At 45.0% G+C, this 18,010-nt stretch overlaps 1 protein-coding gene across 3 annotated transcripts in view; it reads right to left on the bottom strand.

The window, feature by feature from the left end:
• The window catches only part of LOC147893752 (uncharacterized), a 222,335-nt gene that overhangs the window by 54,472 nt on the left and 149,853 nt on the right, over window positions 1-18,010 (bottom strand). The gene's annotated exons all lie outside the window — the stretch shown is intronic.

Genomic DNA, 18,010 nt, shown 5'->3' with positions numbered 1-18,010 from the left:
GCAAGGAGGATCTCGCAGATTGAGGCAGCCCTTCCAGAGGAGTGGGTAGACACAGATGATATGCCACTCACTTGCTCCACTTGGGCAGGTACTTTTACAAGAGGCAGTGTTCCGCTTCAGGTTTTGGCCTTTCGAGATGCATAGGAGGATGCTTTAGTTTTTACTGTGCAGGATGGTGGCAGATTGCTCAGATCCACAGAGGACATCTTGCTTGAGTCTGCTTTTCAACCTATCAGGATTGTAGGTCTTTTGGTGCAGGGATCAGATTCAGAGTGGTTCCTTGACCCAGACCCCCGGCTACTCTCCACCGGGTCTTGGAGGCTTTGGCTCTACGGGGGAGTTCCCATTAGGTATTTGCAGTGGGACCCTGGAGAGTGGGAGTGGATTGACGCAGGGCATCGAGAGAAGAGCATCCCCTTCTTTCATTACACGGTCAGTAATGCCAGGAGATTTCAGCTCAGTAGTAGAGGTTGGAGACCTTCCAGAGTTCCTCATTGAGAGACATTTGATATCACTGCGGGTGTGCAGAGGTGCTTCTGGAGGAGACTCTGGAAATCCCACAAGAATAGAAAGATCACTCTATTCTTTTGGCTTTCTATCCATGGTGGGATTGCAGTGAACCTTTGGAGATCCAGGTTCGGAGCCGACCCTACTTGCCCTCGTTGCCTCTCTGCTTCGGAGACTACTCAGCATTGTTTATGGGATTGCAGATAGGCGAGGATGATTTGGATGGAGGTAGCCAGGATTTTCAGTGACTTTGCCCACTCCCCATTCTTTATGACATGGGGCTCAGTGGCTTGGCTTTCTCTTACAGGGCCTTAGGTATTTTATGAGAGACTTGACTCCTCTCGGGCCATTTTGGTTCGACGTCATCAGATTGAGTCCTGTTCGTTGGATGTGGTACCACACCTTCCTTTAATGATGTACATGCCTCTGTGGATACTTCTTGGGAGATTTTAGCAAGCATAGCATCCTGGCATATCTGGAGAGCCAGATGCACAGAGGCTATGGAGGGTACTTAAGTTCATCCCTCGCACACTTTGGCTAGTATCTACACAAACACCGTACATACTTTGATGGTCGTTTGGATGAGTATGCAGAGAGACTCTCGTGCAGCCTCAGCTAGGAGGGCTTCTTTCTTCAGGGAATGGAAGGATTCTCCTTTCTTCTCTGAGACTCCTACAGGGTTGAGGTGGCACTTTCAGCCTCAGCCTTGGTTGTTTTCCACCTCACTTTGAGTGGGTTTTATTTTTCCTCATGATTTCATGATGTTAAATTTCCGCTCAGAGCTTGCTCTAGCGAGTTTCTTTCTTACTTAATAGAAGTCTCTTTTTTAGGGGAAAAAAAAAAATCCACTTGGCACCGAACTAGTGGCGTCACTGGCTCGATGCCTATCTTGATGGCCCACTGCATCAAGAAGGAGGCCTCGACTCCAAGCCTATCCGCGCACTGCTGTAGTGACCAGTATGATGCCTGCTTAAGCTGAGCCTCTGGACCTAGGTGAAGCACACAAATACCTACTCCCAAGTCCCATCTATCTGCATAAAAACCCAACTGAAAAGTAGCGGTCTCCCATGGGAGACCCACAGTTCCCTCCCCTGCGGGCCTAGCCACTCCTCCATCATGCTGAACATCTGTTGCCCCATCATCAAATCAAACAGCGTGGGGGTCCACTGCTCTTCCTCGCTAGTTGGGAAGTGAAATCCCCAAAAGGGACGAGTGCGAGAGCCATACACTCCTATGGAACCCCTTTTTTCGAGGCTGTAAAATCAAGACTGACACCTCCAGAGCAAGTAGGTATCTGTCCCGAATCTCTAGGTAGTTCCACAGTCCTAGCCTCCAAAACTCTCTGGGCAGAGGATGACCAGGGCGAGGCTTAGGACCTGGAAGCTCAGGAAAGGGCCCCGATGACCCTGGCTGTGAGAAGGCAGAGCCAGGGTTGGGCTGCGTCGAAGAGTGCTTAGGCACCCCCTTGCCCGTAGGCTGAGACGAGGAAGGGCGGGAGGAGGCTGCTGTAAGGGGATGGGGGGGCAAGAAGGAGAGGCGGGGGGGGTGGAAGGTGAGAGTAACAACAGCTGGAGGGAAGGGGGGTGGGATCAAGTGGGGCGGTGACCTCGGGAGGAGGGGGTGGGGGAGGCGGAGGGACCTCCGGAGCCGACTTTGCTAGGCTCCAGACTCCCGTTGAATGGGAACCTGGATACTGTGACATGAAGTTGGGGGTAATAAACTTCACGCACCTCTTCACTTCCTGTTGCTTCAAACTGAGTGATAGAGATATTCATCACTCGGAAAGTGACATTAAAAAGAAGCTTTTATACCAAGAGACCACACCATACTATCCTCTCTTATATGAGAATGAAGATGGTAACATCCCAAGTGACGTTGTACTCAAGCATAGGGAGAAGGAAAGGATCAGCGCAGGCCATAATCTCAGCAAGCCGGGCTGCACCAAAGAAAAGAGCGATACGTTGTTGAAAGAAGATCTTGCGGCTCAACATGACATGAACTAATATATATCGAGGAGTTTGAAGGGGCTGACTGGGTCGGATGGGTAGATTCCGGGAAAACATTCCACCTCCTTCATGGATACCTTTACAATTAGCTCAAAACACTCTCCATGCTTAGACTTCATCAACAATCCAAGTCCCATAGAGGTGGCTTAGGAGGGAAAGAAGAGCTCCCTTTGTGGCTTGGGAAATAGATTAACCATGTATGCGGAATGAGCGGCCCAATAGACAACACTTCTGAGCACTTCGGAAGAGAAAGCCATGGAAAAAGAGAAGAGACACTCAAGAGAGAGAACCTGAAGTGACCTTCATTACCAATAGAGTGAGACTCCACTCCAATGCAACTCAAAATACTACAAACACAAGGGACAAGAAGAGGTTTCATACGCACAAGAAGGAGCAGAAGCTCCAAGACTACTCATAGAGAGAGAATGAACTAGAGAGAGATGGACTCAAGTGTCTACATAAGAGAATATCTACAAGAGGGAGAGAAGACTCATGGAAGAGGCTTGAGGAGACTAGAGCTACAGCAACATGAGACCTAATGGTGGAAGAGATGTTGAACAAGGGAGAGGAGGGCTCCTTTTATAGAGATTTTGTCACCCTCCTTTACCCATTTACAATTGCTGCCTGTAGATTCTTTTCCCTATCAATTACATAAACCCGTATGTCACCATCCATATCCTTTTTTGCTACTCTTGCCATGTGTCCCATCAAAAGATGCTCAAGACTCTTAAAATATTGAGAAAGTCAAGAGTCTCCCCACATGGAGCCCATAGGGATCCTCTCTTTTTCATATGTCCACATTCTCCTTATTCCACATAGGAATTCTAGAAGGATTTCTCTTGACTCCACACTCCTCCACATGCCTTCCACACGCTTGGCATGTGGCCTCTCTTATATTATTGTAACACATGGACATGAGCCCACCTCTTTACATGACTCACTCTTCCTATTTTCTAAAAACCCCATAATATCCCATACACAAATAACTCTCACCCCATACCAAGGTATTTATCATTCATACACATGGTATTTACAACGATCCATTCCACTCATCCTCTCAATCCCATATAATATCTTAGAAAATAGAAATAAGTGAGAGCCTCTAGGCTATCACTTGATACTCAAACTATTATCAAGCATAGAAGAAAACAATACCAATGCCAAATAAAAAATATCAATTTTTGGCGTCACATCTTTCCCCCCCAGCAGATCCTCTCTAGTAACAGAGAGAGTCTGCTGGCCCTCAAGGTGGTCGATCATAGAAGAATTTAAGGCAATACTCATTGGTGCATCCGGGTATGACTATGCCATCAACACCCTCAAGATGATAGGTTCCATTCGTGAACTTCTATTTGACTCGATATGGTTCCTTCCATCGATCGATAAACTTTTTGTCTAGCCACTTGTCCAGACGGCTATCAAATCTCATGACCAAATCTCCTTCTGCAATATCTTTCTTCTTGCGTAATTTGGTGTCAAAACAGGCCTTTTGTCTTTTTTTAGAACCTTTCAAGTTTTGTAAGGCCTATAATATTCATTCATCTAAGGCTTCTAGCTATACCAAGCGTTGAGCATAGGCATCCTCCTGTCCTTTTCTTGCAACAGTAGTGCGAAGACTATGTATCTCCAATTCAATGGGCAAAATGGCGTCTATTCCATACACTAGTTGGAATGGTGTAAACCCAATAGCTAGCTTGTGTGTGGTTCTATAAGCCCATAAAACTTCTGCCAAGTGCCTATCCCAATGCCTTTTCTTGGCATCTACAAGCTTTCCCATTGAATTGCACAACAATCCATTTGTTTTCTCGGCCAAGCCATTACATTGGGGATAGTATGACATAGACATGCTATGATTTATCTTTAGCTTATGCACCACATCCTCAATTAGTTCATTTCTAAAAGAGGTTCCTCCATCAATGAGAATTTCCAAAGGACAACCAAAGCGTAAACAAATTTGATCAAAGAGAAATTTTGCAACTGTGCTTGCCTTGCTATTGATTCTAGCCTTGGCCTCTGCCCACCGAGTCGCATAATCTGTGGCCACCAATAAATAATGCTTACCTTGAGATGAGCGAGGGAGTGGTCCCACAAAGTCCAACCCCCACCTCTCAAATGGTTCATATGCTGGAATAGGCTTTAAGGGCCCAAGAATCAACTGTCACCTTCTAAACTTTTGGCATACTTTACAACTTTAATACCATTCATATATATCCTTATGGAAGCGTGACCAAAAGTAACCTGCATTAAGAATTCTCCTAGCTGTGCTTGCTGAAGCAAAATGACCAGAGCAGTCATGACTCATTTCTAAGATTCTCCTAGTCTCCATGGGATGGATCATCCGACGGAGCATCTTATCTATTTCCAATTTATAAAGAATGTCATCAACAATAGTATAGGGACAAGCCTTCCTTACCAACCTCTGCTTCTGTTGTGGAGTTAACCCTCGAGAAAACATGCCTTCTTCCACATATTGTTGAACATCTTGCAGTTCTGGCCATCCAGTGTCTATCAAAGAAACCACCCCCCGGTCTTGTACTACAATGGCTTGAGTAGCTAACTCATATGTCCTTTGATTTCTTTTCTGTTTATATGAACAAACTTGTGAAAATCAAATTGACTACATAGTGCCATAGCCTTTTGATTAAGCTCCTTCAAATGAGGACTTCTTGTCTTGTAATGCCCTTGCATTTGCTTTATAATAAGCTGAGAATCTCCTCTTATTTCCAATTCTTTAACTTGACCTTGAAGACAATCCTCCAAACCAAGAATCAAAGCATTATACTTAGCTGCATTGTTAATTGTGATACCTGGAAGCTCTTGTTCTCTTGTCCACACCTCTTGATCTTCAGAATTCATCAAGACTATCCCCCCACTCCTTGTTGGCGTGAAGGACTAAAAGCCCCATAAAAATACAAGATAAAAATGTTGGTAGTGTCTCCCTTTCATCATTAATGTCCTCCTTATATTTCTTTTCTTCTCTTAGATCCTGCAGTCCTATAAGCAAATCTGCATAGTGGACCTAGTTGTTTTTTCAGTGACAAAAGAGAAAGAGAACTCTTAAAGCTCTGACAACCATTTTGCAAATCTCCCCCAGGATTAGGCTTGCAAACTAGATATGCTAATACAGACTGAGAGGTAAGGAAGAAAAATGACCGAGGTAATAAATAGGAGCGAAACTTTCTGACTGAAAACACCAAAGAGAGGGCTTGCTGCTCCATTTCTTCATACCTTGTTTCCACCTCTGTAAGCTGTCGACTGGCATAATGGATTTACATAAAAGTCTTGAGGCCAATCAGGGGGCTTCAATATTGGGCCCTTACTCATGGCCTCCTTAAATTCTTGAAAAGACTTGTAGCTCCACACCCCATTGGAAAGAAACTCCTTTTCTTGTCAACAAGTTCATGGGATGCACTATCTCTGTGAAATCATCACAAAAGTGTTGATAATACTTACTTTTTCCTAGAATTCTGCGAACACCAATGACACTCTCAGGACTTGGCAATGCCATGATTGCTTGAACCTTGTCAAGATCCACCCTTCTTCAGATACAATATGCCCCAACAAGACTACTTTTGTTTGAGCCAAATGACACTTGCTAGGATTTAGACACCCTTTTGCTTCATCAATCCTAGCCATCTTTAACTTTTCCATGTGGTCTATGCACCGAGAATAAATGTAAAAATCATCCAAAAACACCCTTATGAACTTTCCCAAGTAAGGCTCGAGCACTTGACTCATGAACCTTTGAAATGTAGCTGGTGCATTGGTCAACCCAAAAGGCATCACTCTGTAAGCAAAAACTCCCCAAGGTGTGACAAATGATGTTTTCTTTTGATCTTCCTCCCGAATACGAATTTGAGAGTACCCAGAATACCCATCACATACAGAATACATCTCATGCCATGCTACTTGGTCTAGTATTTCATCTTGGAATGGCAAAGGAAAATGATCCCTCTTAGTGCATGCATTCAAAGGACGAAAGTCGACACAAACCCGCCACTTATTTTCTTTCTTTGGTGTGACAACTACAGGAGATATCCATTCTAAGTCATCAACAGGAAAGATGAATCCCGCCTTAAGTAGTTGTGTTATGTCTTTCTTTAGTGCCTTAACTTGGATCACCCCCAATCGCCTTAAGCGTTGCACAACTGGCTTGCTTTCTGGCTTCAACTCAATCTTGTGCTCCACAAGAGAGACTGGTCGAACCTGTGAATAGCTTGTTGCAAAGAGACATGGAAAATCATCTAACATATCCAAGTACTGGAGCTTCTCACTACCTAATAGAGAATCACCAAGAAGCTCTTCATTGCGTTTGCGTCATTTAGTGTGCTCCACTTCCTCCACATAAAGTGTCTCTACAGGATCTTCTTGTACCACCGCCTTGTTCCCTCCTCACTCATCCCGCGATCAACACCAAGACAAAGACTAAAGGCTACTCCTTCCACCGCACCCTCTGAGCTAGACTCCTCAGAGCTACACCCTGTCTCTTCTTCTTCATCGGTTAAGTCAGAGCTCGAACTCTCTGATGTTGAAGACTCCTCCTTGATAACTTCCTTTTTGCGACTTTAGATGTTGTAGCGCACCTTCGTATTATTTTCCTGTAAAATCAATTCTCCAGTATCCCACTTTTGAACATCCTTTACCTTGCGTGGCCAAGGCCTTCCCAAAATCAATGGATAGGCACGTGCATCTAGCTTAGTAAGGATCACCTGAAAAGTAGTCAGCACAGAAATTCCACATACATCCACTTCTAGATTCTTCACAACTCCCAAGGTCTTTATCCTAGCATTGTCAGCCAATTTAATGCGATAAGGAGAGATAGTACTAGAGTATTTTAAATCAGCATCTATCATGGTCTTCTCACTCATGACATTAATTGATGCACCTCCATTAATGTACACACTAGAAATCACTTGACCATCAATGATCACATTAACCACATGTATATCATCACCAACATCTATATCGACCTTTTGAACAATAGGAATGGCACTTTTCTTCTTTTTCTTCTTTGACACTCTTACGCTTGCTAGCTTTCCCCATTCCTTCCGTAGTTTTGAAGACAAAGCAAGTAGTTGACAAAAGGTGATATGAGCTTCCTTTTCTTTAAGGTTGGATAACAAGTCATAGCTTCCAATGCCTTGTCCTAAAGGAAAGTCTGACTGGATAATTCTCCTTCTGGATGCCTTCTTTTTCTTACAACAATATTCCTCTTCCTGATGTTCCTCATCTACTTCCTTGCTTTCTTCTTCTTCTTTTGCTTTACCACGCCCCCGTTTAGCCATCATTACCTCTCTTTCCTCATCCCCTGAAGAAGCTTCTAACAAGGATACTTGTTTTTCTTCTTTCTTTCTTAATCTAGGACACTCGGGGTGATAGTGACCTTTTTCATTACATTCATAGCAAGTTACCCCACTCTTATCTCAAAGCCTATCTTCACTCTTTGGTGCTCTAGGTTGTTGTGCATTAACCAAATGCAATTTCAAATCGGCAAACTCTGCCATCAATTGGGAGATATTATCATCTAACTCAGAGGACTTTGATATCTGAGGAGTGCCCATTACCTCCACCTTAGAAGTTGAAGCTGTTGAAGACACAAAAGAGGATTCGATCTTAAGAAAAGCTGTGAGGGAAAGGGAGAGGGAGTGGAACTAAGGAGACAGAGAGAGGGAGACACAAAATGTGTGGGTGTGTCAAAAAGTGTTGAGCCACACCACAAACTCATAGAGTTTTATTAGGATTAGGTTTTCACCCTATGACTGTCTTAAGACAGTCATAGGTGTCATAACTTTAACAAAGGGTGGCAATGTGCCTTTACCCCAACAACCTCCCACTTAAAGGCCAATGTGCCTAAAGGGGAGAAAAGAATAAAATTACAGCAATATACAGTTACTGTATACAAGACCATAAAATAAGAGTGGTCTCATCCTAATCCCATGATGTGGCGGCAATGTGCAAACCACTCTGTAGGCAAGCTCTTAGTGAGCAAATCTGCAGGATTATCATCAGTATGCACCTTCACAAGCTCAAGTCGCTTGTCTTCCAGTACCTCCCTGATGAAATGGTATTTCACATCTATGTGCTTGGTCTTCTGATGAAAGACCGGATTCTTTGCCAACATGATAGCACTCTGACTATCACAATGCAAAACTGGCATATCTCCTGTAATGCCCAAATCTCCCACCAGCCGAGTAAGCCATATTGCTTCCTTGCAAGCCTCAGTGGCTGCAACATATTCAGCTTCAGTGGTTGACAGTGCAACGCATTTCTGCAACCGAGACACCCATGATATAGCACCTCCTGCAAATGTGAAAATATAACCGGTAGTAGACTTCCGGTTATCCGCATTCCCTGCATAGTCTGAATCTGTAAAACCATGCACCAATGCATCCTGCCTACCATAGCATATGCACAAGTCTTTGGTACCCTTGAGATACCTCAAGACACCTTTCACTGCTTCCCAGTGCCGCTTGCCTGGATTTGCCATATACCTGCTGATGACTCCCACCGCAAAAGCAATATCCGGACGAGTGGCAACCATGGCATACATCAAAGAACCAACTGCAGATGCATACGGAACCTTGGCCATTTCAGCCTTATCATCATCTGATCTGGGGCTGTCCTTACTGCTGAGTTTTAAATGTGGAGGCAACGGGGTACTAATAGACTTCCCCCCCTCCATTTTAAACCTGTGCAGTACTTTGTCAATGTACTCCTTCTGTGACATAAACAAAAGTCCCTTGGACCTGTCACGAATAATCCGCATACCAAGAATATGATTTGCATCACCCAAGTCTTTCATGTCAAAAGACTTATGCAGTTGCTTCTTCAAAGCACTAATCTCCTGCTGAGATTTGCTGGCAATCAGCATGTCATCCACATATAGAATGAGTAGCATCAAACTGCCATCCTTTGCCCGTTTGGTGTACAAGCAGTGATCGGTCTCACACCTGTGATACCCTTGGGACTGCATGAAGGCATCAAACTTCTTGTACCATTCTCTTGGCGCCTGCTTGAGTCCATACAAGCTCCTCTTGAGCTTACACACAAGCTGCTCTTTCCCTTTAACAGCATATCCCTCTGGCTGACTCATATAGATCTCATCATGAAGATCTCCGTGAAGAAAAGCAGTCTTCACATCCATCTGACATAAATCCATGTCCTCATGAGCAACAAGAGCTAACACTGCTCTCAAATTAGTCATCTTGACTACAGGGGAAAAGATCTCATCAAAGTCAATGCCTTTCTCCTGCTTAAATCCCTTGGCAACCAATCTGGCCTTATACCTCGGTAAAGCATTTGAATCCACTTTGACTTTGTAAACCCATTTGCATGGCAAAACCTTTCTGCCTGCAGGTAGCTGCACCAAGTCCCATGTATCATTTTGAAGTAGGGAGTCCATTTCTGACTGCATGGCTTTCTCCCACTTCCTTTTCTCTGTTCTTCCCATAGCTTCCTTGAAGCTGGAAGGCTCACCACAATCTGTCAGCATGATAAAATCAGCCACATTATTGGCTCCTGGAACAAACCTGTCAGGAGGCCGTTGTACACGGGTGCTCCTCCTAACAAAATGTTCCGGATTAAGGCTGCTGTCTAGCCTGTTCGTCATGCATGACGGGTGGCTGTACCACCATATTTGGCTGTTCTACAGCCCCATTTGCTGACATATCCAGTGGTGCATCATTGGCAAAATTGTCTGGCTGATTTTCAGCCTGTATACCCTCTTGAACAGGGTTATCTAGAGCAGCCTGCTGCTGCATATTAATGGGCATTCTTTGCTGTCCGACATCATCATAAACAACCCTCCTGTATTCCACAGGTTGCACGGGTTCTTTGTGTACACTATCCTCTTTAAAGATGACATCATTGCTGCGTATAATCTTCCGTTTGACGGGATCCCATAACCTGTACCCCATTTCACCTTCGTCACCATAACCCATGAAGATGCATCTGAAAGACTTTGGCTCCAGTTTGGTGCGCAGTTCTTTGCGTACATGAGCAAAGCACTCGCAGCCAAACACACGTAAGTGCTTATATGAAGGTGGCTTGCCAGACCACACCTCCTCTGGCACTTTCAACTCCAAAGCCTTGTTCGGCGACCTGTTAATTATGTGAACTGCTGTTTGCACGGCTTCTGCCCAAAAGCCATGGGGCAATGCAGCATAAGACAACATACATCGAACCTTCTCCTGAATAGTTCGATTCATCCGCTCACTCACACCATTTTGAGATGCATTATGAGGGGCTGTGAGTTCCTGTTTAATGCCCTTAGCTTCGCAAAACTGTACAAAAGCATGTGACACATACTCACCCCCATTATCGGATCTGAGGCATTTCAGCCTGCGTCCTGTCCGATTCTCAACCTGAGCGACAAACTTCTTGAAAGCATCTAAGGCATCGCTCTTATGCTTCAAGAAATAGACCCACACTTTGCGTGTGGCATCATCAATAAAAGTAATGAAATACTTTACACCCCCTAGTGATAGCTGTGGCATCTCACACAAATCAGTGTGCACTAGATCAAGCGGTGCTCCATTTTGGGGAGTTCTCCTCTTATGAGGAGTCATAGAATCCCCAAATGTGGTGTGGTAACCACTGTCATCCAACAAGCCAGTGCTAATCAGATTTTTCTTGATTTGCGGCACATGGCGAACACCATCAAGCATAAATATGCGTCCATCAGGGAATACTATCTGTATACTGCCAATCCCTGCAATCTGACATGCATAGTTGTTCCCAAGGTGAACAACTCCATGAGTACCTGTGTAGGAAGTAAACCACTCCCTATGAGGAGTAACATGAAAAGAAGCACCTGAATCCAAGAGCCAGGTGTGCATGTCATGGCCATCAATAACCAATGTATGTGCAATTACAGCAGAAGAGCATAAAACATCATGTCTGTCACTTTCACTGTCCTCTGCTGCAACATTCACTGCATCCAAGTCATCTGCCTTGGCCTTGCCTTTGCCTTTGCTTCCACTGCCTGGATCCTTTGTCTCAGCCTTCTTGGCTTTCTGATCTCGTATAAACTTGAAGCACATAGACTTCACATGTCCCTTCTTGCCACAGTAAAAGCATTCAATATCCTTTTTGCCACGGGACTGACTGCGGGATTTGGACTTGCCAGCAGATCTCCCTTTCTGCTGAGTCCTACCTCTTTCCTGTACTTGCAAAGCATTGGAAGACTTGCTGCCCATATTATTCTTCCTGCTCATCTCCTCCATAAGGAGAGAGCTCTCCACATCAGCATACATAAGAGTGACATTTGAATTAGACAGGGTGGTCTTGAAAGTGTCCCAACTCTCAGGGAGGGTACACAACAAGAAAGTAGCCTTGAACTCCTCATCAAGGTTCAATCCCTGTGCAATAAGCTGTGTAAAGATGGCATTGAACTCACTCAAGTGTGAGGTCATAGTTGTACCTTCCTTCATGCGAAGGTCGACAAGCTTCTTCAACCAATAAACCTTACTGGCTGAACTCTTTTGGGCATACAACTCTTCTAGCCTCTGCAATAGGCCATAAGAGGTCTTTTCAGCCTGAACATTGAACACAAGAGAATCACTGAGAGTAAGCATGATAGCAGCCCTAGCGGACAAATCAAGCTCCTCCCACTCATCATCTGACATCCCAGATGGCTTGACACCCTTCACCCTTATGGGCTTAGAAATCTTCTTTAGCAGAAGTACATTCAAACACTGTTCTGCCCATAATGCATAATTGTGTGCCCCTTCCAATTTCTTTATGTTCAGAATTGAAGATTCACTTCCCCCTGATGCCATATCAGATAAGGAAAGTACCTGACTCCCTGTAAGTCAAAAATGACTAAATAAAATTCTGATTTCTCAGAAAACCTGCTCTATCAAGAGCCAGGAGAACTCACAATAGTGCTGTTTTTACTGTCAAAAAATCTGCAGCAAAACAGAAAATTTTCCCTCCAGTCACTGTACCTTCTGACACATTGTACCGTGCTCAAATAGGCATAAAACAGTAACTTCAGAATGCTGCAGCTGTTCCACAAGTGCTTTATCAGTGCATCATCAACTGACGAAGCACAAAACACTGCTGTCCTGGACACTTCTCCCACCTCAAATGAGGTATTGCACTGATTTTATATGCATAAACCACTTGTCATACACTGTTTGGTCCACTGAAAAAGGCTCCAAACACCTCAGCCTGTCACAAACCTGCAACAAAGAATGGGACAAATCCCAAACAATCACCCTTCTGCCAAGGGGATAAAAGGCATCTGAAGTTCTTAAACAGTAACTCACAAGCAAAATCTGGACAAAAGCCCCTTGATTTGACACCTGTACCAAGTGAAAAACACCTCAACACTGAGGTAGCATACAAAATACAGCGCTCTCCTAGCACTTTCACCTGACAATGTAATGCATAAACGGCCCTGTGTACACAGTAACAACACAGATCCCAACGTACAAACACTGAAGAGAATCTTTTGAGCACTATCAACGATGGACAGTTAGGGACCGAGTAAACTCGATGCGCCCTGGCCAAGCGTGGCTCAACTGAGATTTTTCAAAGTGTCGTACACAGAATGTGACCTGCAAGAAATGTCACTGAATACACTGCGGAAACAAGACCAATGTGGGCACCCTGGCTCCACACTGCCTCAAGGCATACACTGCATAAACTTCCAGGCAAAAGCCCTTTGAAAATTGTCACCCGAAAGCTGAGATTTGCACTCAGCAAAAGCATAAAAGCCCTCCGCAAAATCAAGGCATCTGACCTCCCCGAAACAAAATAACTGTGCAACCACAACACACTGTGGCAATAGTCACCTCAAGCACGAGGGACACGAGTGTACTTGCTGTACCTCAAACACAGTTTTAGAACTGAACAAATTCCGGGAATGAAGAGCAGAGTGCTCTCTCTTTTCCTTCTTCCCCAAAACAAAATTTCTGTGCCTGCTGTACCTCCTGTACCTGCGCAGGGTACTTGATGTACCCTGTACCTGCAAGGGCACGAAATCCCAAAAAAAAATTTGACCTGAACCTTCTGTCGCAGCGTTCGTACGGCCGCGTCTGTACGGTACGACTGCATGTATGGCGTCCGTACAGTCGGTACGGATGGCCGTACCTGTCCGTACGACGGGCTGCACGTAGCCGTTACTACGCACTGCGCGCGCCTGGTAGGCTGTGGCCGCCGGTGCTGTGCGGTGCGCAGCTAGCTGCTACTGCAGCTGTGGCTGCGTGCGCGCCTGCTGCGCGTGGTGGGTCGCGCACCTGCTGCGCGTGGCGACGCCCTAGCTTGCTGCTGGCCAGGCTGCTGCTGCCCTGCTCACGTGCCGCGTCCTGCTCGCTGCTGAGGGCACGAGGCCCGAGGGGAGAGGTAGAGTAAGGGGTAGACCGGAGAGAGGGTGGAAGAGGTAGAGGCTCTGATACCAGTTGTGAGGGAAAGGGAGAGGGAGTGGAACTAAGGAGACAGAGAGAGGGAGACACAAAATGTGTGGGTGTATCAAAAAGTGTTGAGCCACACCACAAACTCATAGAGTTTTATTAGGATTAGGTTTTCACCCTATGACTGTCTTAAGACAGTCATAGGTGTCATAACTTTAACAAAGGGTGGCAATGTGCCTTTACCCCAACAGAAGCTTCTTTCTTGGTCGCAATGCGAAGTTCCTCCACGTATGTTGTTGGATCTTTACTCATTACTTTTGAGTAAAGACGAGGCTCCAAAGCCATAACAAAGTTGCTCATCTTTAAGTACTCCATCCCTATGAGACTTTGAGGAGCCGATGATGCAGATGCCACAGCTCGCAAAGTTGCTCTGTCATACTTTGTCCATAAAGTTTCATATCCCTACGAGACTTTGAGGGGCCGATGACGCAGATGCCATAGCTCGTAAAGCTGCCCTTTCATACTTTGTCCATAAAGTTTCATATCGGATTGCCAACGCAAAGACCATCTCACTCTCTCCCTGATAGAACCGGTCCAACTGCAACATCAAAGCATTTCGCGACTCCACTGTCACAAATCTCTGCTTCATTGCAACCACCACTTAGTCCCAGTCCTCCTTGGTAGAGTCCGGCAAGGCCTTGTGCCAACTCAAGGCTACACCTTCAAGAAAATCAAGCAAAATCTCCATTCGATCCTTCGTGGACTATTCAAAAAGCCAGCATCCTCGAACAAAATCCCGAAAATAAGACTTCGGGTCTTCCCCTTAGATCCCTCGAAACACTAGAATCTTCACCATGATGAAATACAAAAGGGAAACACCAAGATTCAAATAATATCCCAAACAAGATCCCACAGAGCCTTAGTATACCAAGATCAACTTATTATGCATAACCACTTGTTGAAAACCCTCCATAATGTGATCCTTAATAAAATCTTCAAAAATAAGTGACCAACCAGCACCATGAAAACATTGTATATACATGCATTCAAGAATCACCTTTCTCACAATTGGAAGTACACATAACAACTTCAAGATATTGTACTTTTCATCATTTGCATAGCAAAAGAAGTTGAAAGTATTGAGAATCACCACTCCACTGTTATAGTCAAAAACTACCCAAAGACTCAACTCTTCTTCACACCAAGCTGCTAGTGCATGAAACAATCCCCAATCTATCATTGTGCCCGCTACCGGCGTTGTCGATTCACCAACATATTCAAGAGTGCAAACATAAAGTGCAAACATAAAGGATATGATCATGATGACTGTGCGAATAGCTTGAGCATCACCTTCACAATCTTCTAGTTCTCTTAAACTGGCTGCAATCTCTTCTAACGGAGTTCTTTCAGGCATCTTCTTTATCATATCAAAAAACGCATGCCTATACTAAGCATAACATGCAATCAAGTACACCCAAGACCGTTTAGTAAGGTGGGATGAATCCAATACCAAACGTACCCGGCGTCTCCATCAAAAAGATGTAACATGAAGTTGGGGGTAATAAACTTCACGCACCTCTTCACTTCCTGCTGCTTTTTTTTTTTTTTCAAGAAAGAGACTTCTATTAAGTAAGAGAAAAAACCTGCGAGAGCAAGCTCAAAGCAGAATACATCATGAAATCATGAGGATAAATTAAAAAACCCCCTCAGAGTGAGGTGGAAAACAACCAAGGCTGAGGCTGAAAGTGCCACCTCAACCCTGTAGTAGTCTCAGAGAAGAAAGAAGAATCCTTCCATTCCCTGAAGAAAGAAGCCCTCTTAGCTGAGGCTGCACGGGAGTCTCCCTGCATACCCGTCCATACGGCCATCAAAGCAGATGTTGCAGCAAGGGTGGCCTGGGAGACCATTATTCTCCCTACATGTGAAGGGGGCATGAATGTCATTGACCCGGACTTGCAGTGCAGGGCATTGCTTTGTAAGGTGGTGGTGAGGGGACTCATGCCTGGGTAGGAACCTTGGAAGGATTTATTTTTTGGATGCATTCAGGCTTGCACACCAACCTTGGGAGATGATTGGATGGACAGCCCTCGCTGGATTTTCACATCAGCCCCTCTCAGATTTCTTGCCTCTCCTCTTATGACTGCCATCCTGAAAGCTTGGGGGAGCTTCAGGAACACTCTTCGAAGGATTCCACCTTCTACCGTCGAAGAGATTGATAGGCAGCCGATCATTTGGAATGATAGTATTCTGGACGAGCATGCCAGACCACTAGGCACTTCCCATTACATGCAGTGGTCTAAATGGGAGAGAGGCCCCACCTACACAGTAGGCACTTGGAAATCTTTTATCAGGCTACCTGAGGATCAGAGACTGCAGTCCGTGAGTCACCTGAGAGGGGTAGCACGCAGGATTCAGCAGATAGATGCAGCCATCCCAGTGGAATGGACAGTTGAGCTGCCTATTACTTCCACTGGATGGGGGCTTTTTCGAGGAGATCAGTTCCTTTACAGGTGATCGCTCTCCGAGGTCTCGAGGAAGACGCACTGGTCTTTGATGTTGGGGATGGAGGTTTACTTTCTACTTCCAAGGATGGCATTCTTCTTGAGGTTGCCTTTCAGCCTGTCAGGATTGCTGGTTTTGTGGACCATGGAGCGGGCTTGCAGTGGTACTTAGACCCCGACCCTCTGCTTTTGGCCTTGGGATCCTGGAGGTTGTGGTTATATGGAGGTGCACCTATCAGGTGCTTGCAGTGGGACCCAGGAGAGTGGGAGTGGATAGATCATGGGCACCGAGAGAGGGGGATTCCCTTCTTTCGTTTCACGGTTGGTAATGCCAGGAGGTTTCAGCTGAACAGTAGGGGTTGGATCCCCTCCAGAGCCCCCCATTGGGAAATCTTCTTCATCACCGCAGATTTGTGTAGAAATTTTTGGAAGAGGCTCTGGAAATCCCTCAGAAATAGAAAGATCACTCTTTTCTTTTGGCTTTCTATTCATGGAGGGATTGCAGTGAACCTGTGGAGATCAAGGTTTGGGGCTGATTCCACTTGTCCTCGATGTCATTCTGCAGAGGAGTCAGTGCGACATTGCCTTTGGGACTGCAGTCAGCAGGCGAGGACTGTTTGGAAAGGGGTTGCTCGGTTACTCAGCATCTTTCACACTTCCCCTTTCTTCATGACTTGGGACTCGGTTGCATGGTTATCTCTTACCGGGCCCCAGGTGTTTTATGAGGGTAAGCCTTCTTCTTGGGCACTCTCGGTCCGCCGGCAGGTGATAGAGCCCTGCTCTCTGCAGGATGTGCCACTTACTCCCTTCAGAGCTTCTCAAGTTTCAGTGGACACCTCTTGGGAGATTTTGGCTAGCATTTCCTCTTGGCACATTTGGAGAGCCAGATGTACTGAGGCCTTGGATGGCACCCAGATACACCCATCACAGGTGTTCACGGGTATTTGGACTGACACGGTTCATACTTTGATAGCCATATGGGCTAGTAGAAGTCATTAATGAGCAAGGGTTGTGAGCTGTTATATGTTTACTATGCCAAAGATGTCACAGTTAAGTTAGGGTTATGTCATGTCAATGAGAGTCAAAGGTTGTAGCAGGCCCTAAAGACTTGGCCATTTCTATGGCAGTTTATTTTGCTACTATAAATAAGATCACAAACATGGAAAGCGATTGTATCATCATCATTGATGAGTGTCGTCTGCTTTCATTTATGCATATTATAGGTAGGTAGTTGGTGTATTCTGTGTTGTCTCTTCACCCCAGGGATTTTATATTCTTGATGCATAGCCCACCGTCTAGTTTTGATAGTTCACTGCTATTCAGTCAGTCTTGCAGTATCTGTTAGTGTTGGTTGCATGCAAGTCTAATTCCCTGCATAATTTTAATCTGGGATCCAATCAATACTTTTCTCCATGGTTTTCAGAGCTACAGGAACAATCCTAAGATTTTAATTGGCCCTTTGTCCAGTTGGATTTTTACTGCTTTCCATTTGTCAAGTGAATAAAAACAATCTCTGCACAAACACAGGGACTGCTGGCATGCTAGTAGGACATAGATTTAGCCATAGCAGGAAATAGATATTATTAGCATATATTCTTATTTGATTGACTGCTTTGAGCATTTTACATTGTACAAAAAC

The sequence above is a fragment of the Dipteris shenzhenensis genome, chromosome 15, assembly GCF_047967505.1.
Source record: "Dipteris shenzhenensis isolate YYH24624 ecotype China chromosome 15, Dip_SZ_1.0, whole genome shotgun sequence".
In the NCBI taxonomy this organism is placed as follows: Eukaryota; Viridiplantae; Streptophyta; class Polypodiopsida; order Gleicheniales; family Dipteridaceae; genus Dipteris; species Dipteris shenzhenensis.
The sequence above is the reverse complement of the archived record's forward strand: the minus strand, read 5'-3'. Positions and strand labels throughout refer to the sequence as shown.